The sequence below is a fragment of the Calliphora vicina genome, chromosome 1, assembly GCF_958450345.1.
Source record: "Calliphora vicina chromosome 1, idCalVici1.1, whole genome shotgun sequence".
Taxonomy (NCBI): domain Eukaryota; kingdom Metazoa; phylum Arthropoda; class Insecta; order Diptera; family Calliphoridae; genus Calliphora; species Calliphora vicina.
The window spans coordinates 15,802,082-15,820,446 of NC_088780.1; the positions used below are offsets into that span (position 1 = coordinate 15,802,082).

The 18,365-nt window shown below is 24.3% G+C and overlaps 1 protein-coding gene across 2 annotated transcripts in view; it reads left to right on the plus strand.

The window, feature by feature from the left end:
• Positions 1-18,365, plus strand: part of smash (smallish) — a 231,827-nt gene that overhangs the window by 36,093 nt on the left and 177,369 nt on the right. Inside the window, exon 1 of one of the 2 annotated variants that reach the window (XM_065499138.1) lies at positions 14,235-14,295. The exons of the other annotated variant lie outside the window; for it this stretch is intronic. The gene's annotated coding sequence lies outside the window, so the exon portion shown is untranslated. Of the gene's footprint in view, positions 1-14,234; positions 14,296-18,365 lie in introns of those variants that run through there. 2 annotated transcript variants of the gene reach the window in all.

An 18,365-nucleotide genomic window follows, 5' to 3' on the forward strand; every position in this document is an offset into this window, starting at 1 on the left:
ACAGAAATTTCATGTATTTTTGTTAATTTTTTAGCTGTTGGAGCTAAAAGCTCTTTTAATTATGAACCCAAGAAACTAATAGTGAATAGAAGTAAATGAAAGGAATTCGTAATAAGCTATAAGTTTTAAACAAAAAGCATTTTCTGTCATTTTCATTATTTACTTTTTAAATATTAAAAGCTTATGATTTATTTAAAAGCTTTTTTATTTAAGATGAGAAAAACACTTAATCAAAACCTTATTGTTAAAAATAATGTTTAAGCAAACATTTAATACATGTAAACTGTATAAAATCCTAAAGCTGTGCTAAAGCTTTAGACAAAATTTCATTAAAATCCAGCCATATTTAAGGCTGTTAGAGCAAAAAGCTCTGACAAGTTCAAATTTGGAAAAATTTAAATTTTTTGCAAAATATTTAAAGAAAGCTTTAAGCTTTTTTAATGTAAAAATATACCTAACTCCTTAAGCTTTATTTGACAGAAATTTCATGGAAATTTATTAATTATTTTAGCTTTTGCAGCTTAAAGCTTTTTCTAAAAAAATTTCAAATTTAATTTTTTTCCAACAAAAAAAATATATAGTTATCTTTGTGACTTGTTATCATTTCTTGCCCAGACTTGGTGTAATATTTACCCCCCATAGAGCAGCTTTGTTAAAACAAAGTTTAATTGTTAAATGCCTTAAGTATCTTTAAACAATAAAAGACATAATATAAAAGCTTTATAAAGTTATGATCTTCTTTCTAATCATTAATCAGTTACAAAATGTACAACCAAACACTTGATTTTTTCTGTATAACTATTTTCCAAACAGCTAATTAAGTTCGAAACTGAATTATTATTAACAAAATAATCAAGTTATTTATAAATTAATGATTTCTTTATATAAAAATACAGAAAAAAAAACACATTATAAATAAAGGTTTAATGAACTTTTCAAAACATGAGCGGAAAGACAGACAGACGGACGGACGGACAGACACATAATTTCAGTTGTACAACAGTGTTTTTGTTGAAATGATCAAAACTGTCAATAATATTTACTATTTTCTTTTATGATTTTATATGGTGATTATTGCATGTTTTGTTTGCAAATAAAAAAAAATATAAAAATTACTATTTTAAATTGTATATAAATGTCTGCAGAAAAAAATGTAATCATGATTATAACAAGCTGAAATCTGTCTGTCTCAACGAATACATTTTAAATTTTTAATACAAGTAATAGTTAGTTTAGTCATTTATTTTTTGATTATTATTGGCAAATGTATCACATGTATTATGATGTATTAACTATCACTCTTTCTCTGCAATTTGTTATCAACGATTGACTGAATATCATGTAATGAACGTTTTTTCTTTTCCAAGCTTTTTAAATAATAATGTAACAAGTCATTAAAAATTTCCAGTTACATACATGAATGACTTCGAAATGATTGAACTTATGAAAAGAAATAATAAAAAAAATTTACATTTTGCTCTTAAAAACCTAACATCAGCTTGGCAACATGTTGCGGAGTAAACAAATTTCTTAGCAACATGTTGCTGATTTATAAAAAACTTTACAATTTTCTTTTTAATTTAAGACCAAATAATTTTAAAGGGTTAAACTAAATACACTTAAATAAAAATCAAAATTATATTAAATTGAGCTTAGCAACATGTTGCTGGACTTTAGAAATGCTTTAAAAATGTTATTATATTTAAACCAACCTTATTTTTTTGTATTTTTATTTACTTTAAAAGCAAAATAATTAAAAAAATAGATTAGCAACATAATTTTTAAACAAATTTTGTTTGGCAACATGTTGCTGAACTAACATAAGTCTCGCAACATGTATCTTAAAATAACATTAAACTTATTTTTAAAGGATTTACCAAAAAAAATTATTAAAAATAAAAATTATGCTAAATTAGGCTTAGCAACATGTTGCAGAGTTAATAATATCTTTAGCAACATGTTGCTGATGTATAAAAAACTTAAAAAATTTCATCGTAATTCGTGACAAACTGATTTGAAAGAGTTTAACTTAATACATTTATACAAAAATGGAAATTGTTTCAAATTAAGCTTAGCAACATGTTGCTGAACTTTAGAAATGCTTTAAAAATGTTATTATATATAAAACAACCTTATATTTTGTGTTTTTATTTACATTAAAAGCAAAATAATTTTAAAAATAGATTAGCAACATAATTTTCCATCAAATTTAGTTTGACAACATGTTGCTGAACTAACATAAGTCTCGCAACATGTATCTTAAAAATCCATTAATCTTATTTTTAAATGATTTACCAAAAAAAATTATTAAAAATAAAAATTATGCTAAATTAGGCTTAGCAACATGTTGCTGAGTTACAAAAGTCTTTGGCAACATGTTGCTTATGTATAAAAAACTTAAAAAATTTCTTCGTAATTCATGACAAACTGATTTGAAAGAGTTTAACTTAATACATTAATTCAAAAATGGAAATTGTTTCAAATTGAGCTTAGCAACATGTTGCTGAACTTTAGAAATGGTTTAAAAATGTTATTACATTTAAAACAACCTTATTTTTTGTGTTTTTATTTACATCAAGAGCAAAATAATTTTAAAAATGGATTAGCAACATAATTTTTCAACAAATTTAGTTTGGCAACATGTTGCTGAACTAACATAAGTCTCGCAACATGTATCACAAAATAACATTAAAATAATTTTTGAAGGATTTAACAAAAACAATTATTAAAAATAAAAATTGTGGTAAATTAAGCTTAGCAACATGTTGCAGAGTTAAAAAAATCTTTAGCAACATGTTGCTGATGTATGAAAAATTTAACAATTTTCTTTGTAATTCTTAAGAAACTAACTGCGAAGTGTTTTACTTAATACACTTAGTGAAAAATCCAAATTATATTAAATTTAGCTTAGCAACATGTTGCTGAACTTTAAAAAGGGCTTAAATATGTTTTGTAAATTATAAACGGCCTAATTTTTTACATATTTAATTATATTGAGGATAAAATAATTCAAAAAATAGCTTAGCAACATAATTTTCATACAAGCCAAGTTTAGCAACATGTTGCTTAACTAACATAAGTCTCGAAACATTTATCACAAAATAAAGTTGAACTTATTTTTAAACGATTTAACAAATAAAATTAATAAATATAAAAAATTTGCTCAAAAATGCTTAGCAACATGTTGCAGAGTAAAGAAATTGTATAGCAACATGTTGCTAAGCAACCAAAAAACTTAAAAAATTGCTTTCTAATTCATAACAAACTAATTTTATAGGGTTTTACTTAATGAACTCAGTTTAAAATCAAAATTATATTAAATTTAGCTTAGCAACATGTTGCTGAACTTTAGAAAACCTTTAAAAATGTGTCTATATTACGAAAAAGTTTATTTTTTATGTATTTAGTTACTTTAAATGCAAAAAAGTTTTAAAACTGGGTTAGCAACATGTTTATCCAACAAAAATTGTTTAGCAACATGTTGCCGAAATATTTTAAATCATAAAAACTGTATCTTAAAATATAATCAATCTTATTTTTAAAGGATTTTACAAAATTATGATTTAAAATTAAAAAAATATTAGCTTAGCAACATGTTGCAGAGTACAATTAAATTCTTAGCAACATGTTGCAGAACTATAAAAATCTCAAATTTCTAATTTTCAATGAAAAATTAGAAATACTAAGTTATTAATCAAAATAATTTAAAATTTTTCTTTAGCAACATGTTGCTGAAGTTTGGAAAATCTGTAAATATAATTATATATTAATTAGAACAAAATAATTCCAAAAAATAGCTTAGCAACTTAATTTATCAAAAACAAATTATTCAGCAACATGTTGCTAAACCATTTTAATGCCTTAAAAATGCGTCATAAATAACAGCAACCTAATTTTTTGTTGCAAATGTGTTTTATTTAAAATTCCTCATACTTTATGACTTACATTACACACAAGTTGAGTGCAAAAAAAAATGGCAGCAATCATTTTCAAAAAATTCAATGATTTCGCATACAAAAAAAGATCTCTAAATACAACACAAAAAATTCAAGATAAAAATACATTTTAACGGCAAAAACTAACAAAAAAAATCTAAAACGGAAAAAGAGTGGAAATGGAAGTGAAAAAAAAAATCAATTTGAAATTCCAAACGTTTATTTAGTACAATTTCTTTTTAGGTTTTTCCTCTAAAGTAGTTTTAAACAAAATAAAGAACTATAACATTTAATGCTGCTCACACAACACAGCTAAAGATAGCCGGTCAGACGAATGGATAGACAGACAGACAGGGAAATGTAAAGAAAGCAAAAAATCAACAAGACAGACAGTCTGACTGACGGACAGAAGGACACATAGAAAAACATTTTTATTTTCTAGTTAAAATAAAGTGGCGTCTTTATATCTCCTCTCTATATTTAAATTTGGGTAGATTTATTTTAAAATCTACAAAATAAACTGCTGCAAATGCTTCTAAAATAAAAATTATTTACAAAAAACATGTTTTTTAATTTTATAAAAGAGAGGTAAAGAAATGTGAAAAAAAGCTTTGAAGTCTAATCTAAAGGCTTTTCTATCATATACTTTAGACATTTATGTTTCTAATGTTTTATTCTCGTGTGTGTGTTTTTGTTGAGGGGTTTGTTTTAAATTCTCAAAAATATTTCTGTGTTTTTCAGTTCTTGTCATTAAATAAATTTATGACTTGAAAAACTTGTCTAGTTTTGAGAATTTTTCCGCTTTTTTTATGATTTTCTAACATTTAAAACAGAGAATAGAGTAGAAATCATCATTAAATTTTCGAATAAAACTAATGTTTAATTTGAATTACAAAAATGTTGTTGTTGTTGCTATTTAATAAATTAAGTTGTCAGAAAAAACAAGAACAATATCCAAGAATTTTCTTTTATTTTTGGAAACATTCCCAGTATGTCATAGAAAACTCACTCACTGACATGATCACTGGCTCGTAACCAGTCGGGTCGATTGGTTCAATTTATAGTAGGGTCATAATTATAAATGTTCTGTTCATTTTTTATGAGTTTATTTTGAAGGGTAATAAATTAGACATTTTTTTTAAAAAAAAAATATAAGGGTAGTGTAAAAATATTGTTTAGCAACATGTTGCTGAATTTTAGAAAAGCTTTAAACATGTTTCTTTATTAAAAACAACCATATTTTGTATGTATTTAAAGACACTAACAGAAAAATAATTGTAAAAATGGCTTAATAACATAATTTTCAGACAAAGTTACTCTAGCAACATGTTGCTAAACTAACATAAGTCTCGAAAAATGTATCACAAAAAAAATTAAGCTTATGTTTAAAGGATTTAACAAATAAATTGAAAAAAAAAATAAAAATTTTGTTCAAAAAAGCTTAGCAACATGTTGCAGAAGAAACAAATGCTTAGCAACATGTTGCTGAACTACCAAAAACTTTAAAATTTTCTTTAAAATTCATAACAAATTAATTTTAAAGTGTACCACAAAATGCTTAGTTAATTATTAAAATTATATTAAATTTAGCTTAGCAACATGTTGCTGAACTTTGGTAATGCTTTAGAAATGTTTCTATATTATTAAAAACCATATTTTTATGTATTTAATGATGCTAACAGCAAAATCATTAAAAAAATATCTTGGCAACATAATTTTCTGACAAAATTTCTTTAGCAACATGTTGCTAAACTAACACAAGTCTTGAAAAATGTAACTCAAAATAAAATTAAACTTACTTTTAAACGTTTTAATAAATAAAAATAAAAAAATTGCTCAAAAATCCTTTGCAACATGTTGCAGAGGAAAAATAGTTTTAGCAACATGTTGCTGAACTACTAAAAAATATAAAAATTCTTATTTGTAATTCATGAAAAATTAATCTGTCTCTGTTTCATTAATTACTTAGTCAATTATTAAAATTTTAATAAATTTAGCTTAGCAACATGTTGCTGAACTCTCCAAATGCTTTAAAAAGGTTTCTGTATTATTAGCAACCTTATTTTTGATGTATTTAATGATGCTAACAGCAAAATCATTCAAAAAATAGATTGGCAACATAATTTTCTGACAAAATTTGTTTAGCAACATGTTGCTAAACTAACATAAGTCTCGAAAAATGTACCTCAAAATAAAATTAAACTTATTTTAAAACTATTCAACAAATAAATTGAATAAAAATAAAAATTTTGCTCAAGAAAGCTTAGCAACATGTTGCAGAATAAAAATTTTTTTAGCAACATGTTGCTGAACTACCAAAAAATATAAAAATTCTTCTTTGTAATTCATGACAAATTAATCTGACTATGTTTTTTTAATCAATTATTAAAATTTTAATAAATTTAGCTTAGCAACATGTTGCTGAACTTTGGAAATGCTTACAAATGTTTCTATATTATTAAAAACCTTGTTTTGTATGTATTTAATAACACTAACAGCAAAATATTTCTAAAAATAACTTAGCAACATAATTTTCAGACAAAAATTTGTTTAGCAACATGTTGCTAAACTAACATAAGGCTCGAAACATGTATCACAAAATAAAATTAAATTTATTTTTAAACGATTTAACAAAAAAATTTAATAAAAATTTTGCTCAAAAAAGCTTAGCAACATGTTGCAGAATAAAAAAATGTTTAGCAACATGTTGCTGAACAACCAAAAAAATATAAAAATCTGTTTTATAAGGATTTAACAAAACTATGATATAAAAGTATGCTCAAATTAGCTTAGCAACATGTTGCAGAGTAAAAAAGTAGTTTGGCAACATGTTGCTAAAAAATTTTATTTTAAATTTTTGAGTTTTTAATAGACTTTAAGAAATAATTAAAGTAAAATGAATTATTTTTTGACAAACGTTTAATGTTGCTAGCAACATGTTGCAAAACATTTATTTCTAGCTAAATGCATTATAAACAGTGAAATAATTTGATATAATCACCTTGATATTAACAACATATAACCATTTTAATAGTTTCCATTTTTTTTATGTACAATTTTTGTCATTTTGTTAATGAAATAAAATTTTATTTATATTTTCCATTAACATGCCTACGTGTTTTTCGAATTTGTACTTCTCTTGAATTGATCTGTTTTATTTGAGAATTTTATTAACCCTCTAAAACACACCTTAGATTTTTTAACAGCCAATATTTTTTTATTATTCTTTAAACATTATTTTTATTTCATTATTAACGTTCTTCTCATATTTCATTTTGACTTTAATACGTGTAAATGTTTAATGTGGTTAAAATTGTATTATTTTATTACAATTGTGTTGTTTTTTTTTATTAAATTTTTATATTATTAACAATTTTTTTTAAAGAACATTATGTGTGCGATTTAATTTCAATTGGTTTTATATTCATTATTGGTATTATGTTTTTTTTATCATCATAAATAAATATTTCTATAATAAGTTTCCATTACTTGTTGCTAAATTACTACAAATATCATGGTAGTGGAGAAAAAATGTGGGTCAAATAAATAAAAAAAAACAATATTTTTATAAAAATAACATACAGTTAAAGAATCTAAATCATAAGACGTGCTAGTAATATTGATAAAAAAATAATTTCAATTTATTTATTACAATTGTAATTGATACCTCACAATACAGTTCATCAAGCATGGTTGATGAACACAAAACATAAAGGTCTTCACTTTCTAATAGCAAAAGAAAATATTTTTTTTGAAAAAAAAACATATAAAAGGAAATGTAGCTAAAAGGTAATATAATAGGCATCTTTTTTTGCAGCTAAATTAATTAGTTTCTTTGGTTAAACGAAGGTTTTGTCAATAATTTGATAAAAGCAACATGTTGCAGGCGAATATTTTGTCTAGCAACATGTTGCTGAATTCTTTAAAATTAAACGATTTTATTGAACTGGACACTTGGTTCATTTTTCAATTTAAAGTATAAAATTTTGTTTAATTTTGAGTTTTGGCAACATATTGCTGAACATTTTTATGTCCAGCAACATGTTGCCGAAACTAATTATTGCAAAATTAGTTTATAGTTTTCACTTTGAGATGTTTTTTATTAAAAAAAAGTAATATTTTCCATATTTTAATCGATGTGAAAAAGCCAGCAACATGTTGCTACAAAAAAAAATGTTCCCAAACTCAAATTTTTTTTACACTTTTTACAATAATATTTAAAGAGATCATTGTTTCTGGCAAATTTTAAGTTTTGCAACATGTTGCTGTAAATATGAATGTTCTGCAACATGTTGCTGAAACTAAATGTTACTTAAATTGATAAATTCTTCTATATTTTTGTTATAATTTAAATGGAAAAATTTTTATTTTAGTTTTTTTTTAAATTATAAAGCCAGCAACATGTTGCGGAAAATTTTAAAGCCTAGCAACATGTTGCTGTAATCATATTTAATTAAATTTATTAATATATTTTAAGATCTGGAACTAAAATATTATTTAATTTGAAAATTTTAAGTTTTGCAACATGTTGCTGTCAATTTTAATGTTCTGCAACATGTTGCTGAAACTAGTTGTTGTTTAAAAATATAATTTGTCATTGTTTTTTAAAAAAATTACTAGAAAAACCCATTATTTTAGATTTTTATGAAAAATTGTAAAGTTATCAACATGTTGCTGGAAAATTGTTACTCTGGCAACATGTTGCTGGAACTATATTTTTGCAGACATTGACATTTTTACAACTTTATATCATTATTTTATAAAATATAAATTTTTTGTCTGAAATTTTTTAGTTTAGCAACATGTTGCTGAACATTTTAATCTATTGAAACATGTTGTTGAAGGTATATTTTGCTGAAATTAAAATTTTAGCAAGACAATCGCTATAAAAGTTCTATTCTGAATTGAAAAAAGTTATATCTAGCAACATGTTGCTGAAAATTGTTCAACAACATGTTGCTAGAATTATATTCAGCTTAATTTGAATATTTTTCTTAATTTTGAAATATTTTTAATTAAAAAAACCTTATTTTTCTTTGTTTCAGTGAAATTTATACAGCCAGCAACATGTTGCTGGAAATATAATTTTTGCAAACATTGAAATTTTTACAACTTTATATCGTAATTTAATAAAATATAAATTTATGTTTGAAAATTTTTAGTTTAGCAACATGTTGCTGAACATTTTGATTTACTGCAACATGTTGCTGAAGGTATATTTTACTCAAAATTAATATTTTTAACTATTTTTAGAAACTTAAACATTTTAAGTTTTGCAACATGTTGCTGAAAATTTTAATCAGCTGAAGCTACAATTTAAATTAATTTGAATATTTTTCTTAATTTTGAGGTATTTTTACCTTAAAAAACTTTAATTTTGTCTTTTTTAGAGAAATTTATGATGACAGCAACATATTGCTGAAAATTTATTTCACTGAACATTTCGAATTTTAACATTTATAGGAATGTTACCAATAAAAGTTAAAATTTTTCTTGGAAATTTAAAGTTTAGCAACATGTTGCTAAAATTTGTATCATCTGCAACATGTTGCTAATATTTTTTTTTTATTTTAATTGTGATATTTTCAAATTTCCTTGAAATTTTTTAAGATTTCTAATCAATTTAATTTAAATCCCACTCATATGAACAAGCTGACAAAATTGCTAATATCATTTTAATTATTTTTAATTAAGATAAAAATATTCGTATTTGTTTTGTTTTTTTTTACATTTCAACAATTAATAAAACATCATGATGACAAATTTTATTTTTAACAGGCGCCTACAATCTGTTTGTTAAAATGTTAAGGCATACAGAAAAACTATTAATATTTCAAGCAAAAAAACTAAAGAAAAACATTAACAGCAACATAAAATATTAATTATTTAAAAATGTTCACAACGAAACAAGAGCAACATAAGTAATTTATGGCAAATATTCAACAATTAAGAATCAACATAAAAATAAATTATTTTGTTTTTAACAAATAAATAAATTTTACCAGAAAATGTTTGCCAAAAATTTGACAGAAAGAAAAAACCGGCATGGCATGTTAACTTGTCAAAATGTTTTTTATTTTTTTTTGGTTTTTTTAATAAATTTGAGTTTAAAATCAATTATAATGTTAACTCCTTCTAATAAAGAAGAAATGTTTAACAATTTTATTAATAATAAACAAACAAAAATTAATCATGAATGCCTAAATTATGATCGATCACGCACTCACTCACAAATTCAAAAGATCGAAAAGATATTTCAATTAAATAATTAAACACAATTTTAATGTTCAGCTACTGTTCATGATTAGACACTATTTGTAAGAAAACCAAATACAAAAAGAAGAAAAAAATTAAATATAAATATAAATGTGTTGTATATAGAAAATTATGATGATGAATACGAAAAAGTATTTGTTGATTATGTTAAATTTTATTGTGCGTAGGTTGTTTAGGAAGTTAAGTTTAAGTTTTTATCAATTAATAATAAATTTTAAAGCTATTTAAGGCATGTTTTAATAGTTTTTCTGGAATTTTGTTCTTAGCAACATGTTGCTGAAACTTCGAAACATGTTGCTTAAGCTTTGAAACATGTTGCTTAACTTTGGAAACATGTTTTCAAACATTAGCAACATGTTGCTTGATCTTAACTTAGATTTTATAAAAATTAAGCAAATATTTAGCTTTAGCAACATGTTGCTAAACATTTTTCATGCACAAACATGCAAATTATATAGAAAATCTTGTTAAGAATGGTAAACGATGTTTATATTGTTCATAACTTAAACCTCCCTCGTATGTCTTTGGTATTTATCTAATTTTTTTTTTTCAAATAAAATTTTTTAATATGATTTCGAGGAATTTTCTAAACAAGTAGTGTATAGAGTGGTGGTTCTTACAAGAAATAAAAATAAAAAAAATACAAGTTGTAGTAGCCTTAATAAGAAATAGTATAATAATAAAAAGCAACATAAGATGTTGATGATGTAGAAGTCATCATTATAAAATTTATAAATGCCTACTCATTCCCCCATCGCAACATTTGTGGCATGAATACATGCACACACAAACAACGCATTTCTATGCCACTACTGATTTTTGTGTTGTTATTCTGTTGCCAATGCGAGTGTGTGTGTTCATCTTTTTGCTGATGCTTGTCATCGAAAATAGAATCATCAAAATACTATTTTTATATAGGTTTTTTTCGTTAAATTGTATGTTTTTAGCCGTTAAGGAATTTCATGTTGCCCATGTTTTTTTCTCTATATTTTTATTGCATATAGATTTTATTTAGCTTGTTAAGAAGATTTTTAAATAAGAATTTTTCTTAAATAAATCATCAATTTTTGAAAACTCATAAAAATATAAAGAAATTCCTGAAAATCTATAAATAACTTCAAATAAGGCTGCCAGCAACATGTTGCTGGAAAATTTTTTGGCTTTAAATTATTATTTTTTCTTTATTTTTATTAATTTTATAAGAAAAAACTAAATTTTGGAAAAAAAATGTAACCAGCAACATGTTGCTAAGAAAAAATATTCTTAGCAACATGTTGCTAAGATTATTTTAAATTGCTGAATATTAAAATTTAAGAATTTTTAGGGATTTATGATTTTAAAATCTGAAAATATTACAACTTTACGTTTAGCAACATGTTGCTGAGAATATTTTTGCTTAGCAACATGTTGCTAATATTATTTTAAGTAGCTTTTTAATAAAATTTGAGGATTTCTAAGGAAATTAATTAATTTTTGAACAAATTAAAAAAAAAATTATGACCCGCAACATGTTGCTAACAATATTTTTCTTAGCAACATGTGGCTGTACTTATTTTATTTATAGATTTCAAAATTTAAAGATTTTTATAAAAAAAAAATAAATTTTTTATGAAATTTGGAAAAAAAATATGACCTGCAACATGTTGCTAAGAACATTTTTTCTTAGCAACATGTGGCTGTACTTATTTTAATTACATTAATATTAAAATTTAAAGATTTTTATGGAAAAAAATAAATTTTTTATCAAATTTGGAAAAATTTATGATCTGCAACATGTTGCTAAGAATATTTTGTCTTAGCAACATGTTGCTAAACATATTTTCAGCAGCTTAATATTAAATTTGTTGGATTTTTTAAGAATTATGCTTTAAAGTACATAATTTATTTTAATTTTACAAAATTGGGTTTAGCAACATGTTGCCAAGGGATAAACGAAATGTTGCTAAACATTTTTTGCACTTGAAAAAGCAAAACTATAATAGTTTATGATGCCTAGTGGTTTAAATTAATAAAAAAAATATTTAGCAACATGTTGCAGCAACATTACTTGGGTTTTTAGCAACATTTTGTAGGAAACTAATAGAAACAAATGTTGCAATACATTTTTTACTCATAAAATGGCCATACTATAGCAGTTTGTGTTCATTAATAATATTAATGAAAAACCAGAAATCTTTGGCAACATGTTGCCACAAAATTATTTCAGTTTTAGCAACATTTTGTAATAAAAGTATTAGAAATATTTTTATTTTAGTAAAACAAAAATGTTGCTAGCTGTTTTTTGGCTAAATTTTTTAATGAAATAACATATTTACCGATAAGTAATTAAAACAAAAACTTCAACAAATATTCCATTGAAATTTCTTTTTAATATCTTTGTTGTTGCTACTTTAACTTCATTTTATTATGAAACAATTGATTTCTTAACTCTGTTCTCTTCACTCTTTATTTTACTATCTTTTGTGTGCAAATAACAAACAAATGGAATTGTTGTTTTAATTGTTGTATCTTATCGATTTAAATTTGTTTAGTTTTTTTTGTTAAATTTTTTTGCAAACTATTGACACATTTCCTGAACACACACACAATAAATAGATAAAATATTTCGCTATTTGTCAAGCTTTTTTTTTGTTTTGTTTAAATAATAAATATGACCGTTACATGCCGCTTTTATCTGATGACAATCGTTTGAAATAATGACGAATTGTAGTGTTTTAAAATCAACAATGTTGCGGAGGTTTTCTATTGTTAAATGAAAAGAACAATTTAATGAAGATAAAAATATTGAAGAAATTTAACAAAAGTTGTTAATAGTTTTGTTTTCAACAAATTTTATTTGAAAAACTAAAGAATGGTTGTATTAAGGTGAAGTGAAAGAAACAACATGTTGCTTAGCTTTAAAAACATTTTTAATAACGTTAGCAATATTTTGCTCAACTTCTGGAGGTCTGCAACATGTTGCTTAGCACTCGTAACATCATGTTTAATGGTAGAAACATGTTATTGAATCATTTAAACACCTTAGCAAAATGTTGCTAGACTAATTATGCTTCAAAAAAATGTTGCTGAAGTTTCAACCAAAAAAACTAACCCTAAAAACAAGCACATGAACTCCAGCAACATGTTGCCAAACTCTAGCAACATGTTTCCAAATCCTGGCAACATAATGCTTATTTATTTAAAACCCTAAACAAAATGTTGCTAGATTAATTTTGCTTAAAAAAATGTTGCTTTAGTTTCCACTATTAAAATAAACCTTAAAATCAAAAGAATTTGCTCCAGCAACATGTTTTTAACTTTAGCAACATGTTGCCAAACATTTTGCCAAGATTTAGAAACATTTTGGCAAACTCTAGCAACATGTTGCAAAATTCTAGCAACATTTGTCAAACTCTAGTAACATGTTTTTAACTCTAGCAACATTTTGCCAAACTCTAGCAACATGTTTCCAAACTCTAGAAACATTTTGCCAAAAATGTAGCAACATGTTCCCAAAACTCTAGAAACATTTGCCAAAAATGTAGCAACATGTTCCCAAAACTCTAGCAACATGTTGCCAAACTCTAGCAAAATGTTGCTAAACTCAAGTAACATATTGCCAAACTCTAGCAACTATAACAAATTGTTTCCAAAACTCTAGCAACATGTTGCAAAACTCTTGCAACATGTTGCCAAACACTAGTGACATGTTGCCAAACTCTAGCAACATGTTGGTAAAACTATAGCAAAATGTTGCCAATCTCCAGCAACATGTGGCCAAAACTCTAGCAACATGTTGCCAAAACTCAAGCAACATGTTGCAAAACTATAGAAACATGTTGCCAAACTCTAGCAACATGTTGCCAAAACTCTAGCAACATATTGCCAAACTCTAGCAACATGTTGCCAAACTCTAGCAACATGTTGCTTACAGTTTAGAAGCTTATTTTTCGAATTTTAATCATGTTCAATAATTTTTTCATTTCTAAATATTTTTTTGTTCAAATTTTAATCATATTTAACCATACTTTCTTCAATTTACAGGTAAACATCAATTTGCATCTCTCTGTCTACTGTGTGTAGTGTAAATATTATTGAAATTAAGGTAAATATTTATACAACAAATTAATTTATGGCTACAAATAAACACTTGAGGCTTTTTATAGCACTTGCAGTTGCATAGTTTGCATATTAAAATTATACAAATATGCAGGTCTTTGTTCCAAATACGCAAAAACACACAAATAGATAGACACACAGACAGACAGATGGACTGACATTAAAAGAATGTGCGATTTTTAACACTAGAATTTGTTTATAAACAAAATTGCCTACATTATATTAACTTGTAGCGATTAAAAACAAAGAAAATTCAGGCAATTTTCCGCAACGTAATTTTCTGACAGATTTTAATTTCCATTAATAATCAACTGTTTACTCATTAATATTAATAAATTATGAATATTTTTCATTAAGAAATATTTAAAGCATACAGCAAACATCAAGGTCATTTAACTAAAAAAAAAGAAATTTTGACTATATTAACTTTTTTTGGTTGGCAAAATTAAGAAAAAGTTTTAAAAAGAAAATAAAATAATCAAGAAATGCTTATATTTAACAAAACGTGTGAATATGTTAATCAGTGTGTCTCAATTTATTACTTCATATTGATACTCCCTGCGTCTCAGTTGATACTCAATAAGAAAAAAGTTTAAAAGTCGAAATTATAATAAACATGTGTTAAACAAATAAATATTTCTTTTTCAATGTCATTCATTGACGATTTGGTTACTTCTTAATGTTATTCTTTCAGCGAACAAATAAAAACAAACATAACAAAAAAATTTCAAATAAATTTCAGAAAAAATTAGCATCTCATTAATATTAACGAAACAATGTTTATAAACATTCGTATGTATATGAAGACCTGATCATATGTGTATATAACTTTTCAGTCTTCATCTTGATGAACTGCTTTAGAAACATGTTTATTGTTTTGTGTCTCAAGCCGAAATGTCAGCAGAGAGTCGTATTTTTATGACACAACTAGATTAAAAGTTTGTGATAAAATTCTAATGAGTTTGAATTTGAATTTTGAATATTAATATTTGTTCTATTCTAATTTTGTTTTTTTTTATCTAAATAAGATGTGTGCCAAAATCAGAAACAACTAAAAACTGACTAATAAAAATAAACAGTTAAATGCTTAAATGTCATAAATTTGAACTAAAAATGGAGATTATTTCTCGGCAACATGTTGCTGAGTAATTTAAACATTTGTTAGATTTTAAAGTATGGTAGAGTATTTTGAGAAACATTTCTTAGCAACATGTTGCTGAAACATTTTTAATTTTTAGATTTTTACTTAATTTTTAATACATTTTTACTGAATTAATTTTTCTGTTTTTTTTCTAGCAACATGTTGCAGCAACATTTTTAAAATTTTTTAATTTTTATTATTTTTTCGTATTTTAAGTGTCTAAAAACAATTATTTTTCCAGCAACATGTTACAAGAGCATTTTTCTTAATTTTGTTTTTTTGTTGTGACAATAAAAAAATTAAAATTATATAATTTTTAAGTATGAAATTTTTTTCTATCAACATGTTGCAGCAACATTTTCATTCTAAAAATTTCTTTTATTCTGGATATTGTTGCTATTATTTTCTAATATTTTTTAGCTGGATTTTCTGCGTTTTAGAGACTCTATTATCTTAGCAACATGTTGCAGCAACATTTTTAATAAAAATGATTTTTGACTTTTTTTCACAATTTGTTTGGCCAAATATGTGTATTAACCTCAAGCTGAATTTAAAAAATTTTTCTTAGCAACATGTTGCTGCAACATTTTTATTATAAATGTTTTTTAAAGTTTTTCCACAGAATTGGTGCAAATTTTGATATTTTGCCTAAACTGTAATTTAACAAAATTTTTTTTAGCAACATGTTGCAGCAACATTTTCTTTTATCCCAACTTTTGGTTTTAATACATATTTTTTATATTTAAATTTGTTAAAACTCTATTTGGTAATATGTTGCGAGCATTATTTCTTAACAACATGTTTCAGCAACATTTTGATTTTTTGTTATTTTGAAAAATTTTCCAAATTTGTTGTCCTTAATTTTACTTAAAATAATAAAAATATTTTTTTTCTATGCAACATGTTGCAGCAACATTTTCATTCTTAAATTTCTTTTTTTTCTAGATATTGTTGCTCTTATTTTCTAATATTTTTAAACTGAATTTTGAGCAAAGTTTTTCTTAGCAACATGTTGCAGCAACATTTTCTTTAATTAAAAATGTTGGTTTTAATACCTTGTTTTTATATTTAAATTTGTTAAAAATCTATTTTATTACTAAAAATTATTATTGGCAACATGTTGCGAACAATTTTTCTTAGCAACATGTTTCTGCAACATTTTGATTTTTTATTATTTTGAAAAATTTTTCCAAATTTTTTGTTCTAATAACTTAATTGTTTTAAAAAACATTGAAATAAAATTTTTTTCTAAGCAACATGTTGCAGCAACATTTTTATTTTTTCGGGATTTAAGTTTTAATACCTAATTGTTACATTTAAATTTGTGAAAAATTTTTGGTATTCCGAACATGGTTGTTGGAATGCCTTTTCTTAGCAACATGTTGCTGAAACATTTTTATTTATTATAAATTCTAATATTTTTTGCCATAAATCACTTAACTATACTTTAGGTATTGTGAGAAAAAATTTTTCTTAGCAACATGTTGCTGCAACATTTTTATTTTTTCTAATTTTATGTATATTTTTTCACATTTCTTAACTAAATAATTTAATTTAACTCTAAGTATTATGGGGAAATTTTTTGTTGTTAGCAACATGTTGCTGCAACATTTGGAATTATTGTGATTTTTGTCATTTTACTTTATAGTAAATTGTTTGCATACCAAAAATTGTTTTTCTTGGCAACATGTTGCAGCAACATTTGTAAATCTAGTTAAGGTTTTCCCCCCCTTTCTCTGGTATTTCTTGAATACCGTTGGCGTACGTGCGCACTCTTTTCGAACCACAATGACACACTTTAACCCCCTGTACACTTTCAAAAGAAACCGTAATCGTAAAAATTAAATTTAAAATTCTATTTAAAAAAAGAGCATAAAATATAAAATCTTTGCTATGCTTTGCTTTTCATTTAGAACACAACTAATCCACAACCTCTACATGAACAACACGTTTTTCATTAACAGAAAAAAAGGCCATAAAAACATAAAAAAAACAACAGAACAGCAACACAATTCAGATTTGAAAAAAATAGAATGAATGCTATAGAATTGAAAATAAAAAGTATTGGAATAATGAAGGCAAAAGACATTTGACTGATTTCTATTGTTAACAAATTGATGCAGCAATAATGGAAAGAAAATTAAAAATAATATGTTAGAAATATAAAATGTTACAAATAAAATCAAATCTAAAAAAATAAAAATGAGACAAGAAACCCAAAAAGCTGGGCTTTCATTCAACTTGAATATAAAGCATTAAATTCCAAAGAATTTTTCAAGGTTTGACAAAGAACTAAAGAGAAATTTTTCTTTTTACTTTATAATTGTTACAAAAAAACTAATAAAACTCAGGTTTTGAAAGAGATTTTTTATTTTTCTTTTTCGATCGAAAGAAACTTTTAAAAAATAACTTTATTTATGTTTATTGTTATTATTGTTATTTTAAGTTATTAAACTAAAATTTAACAACTACATTATGGCTTCAATTGGAAAACATTTGTCAATACCAACTAATTTCTTTTGTAAATTTTTTAATTTTATTGCCATTTTACAAAACATTTCATAGATTATTTTGTATTCTTGTTTCTTAGTTAAATGATAAGACACTTACTTTAGAAGATTGTAAATATTTCTGTCTGTGTTTTTTTGTTGCTGGCTTGTCAAACTTTTAACCTCAATTTGTTATTTAACAAAACAATTTCATTAATTTTTATTTTGTAATATTTAGATGTATGCTGCTGTTGTGGGGTTTAATAGTTGCCAAGACCTTAATATTTATGTTGGAAGATGATGCTGGGTGTTGATTGGCATTCTAGAAATTTATTGTTGTTCTTCATTATTTGGGTTTAAATTGTAGACAAAATGATTTGGTTGTTGGTTTTTTATTATTATTTATTTCTTGTCCAAATGTCAATT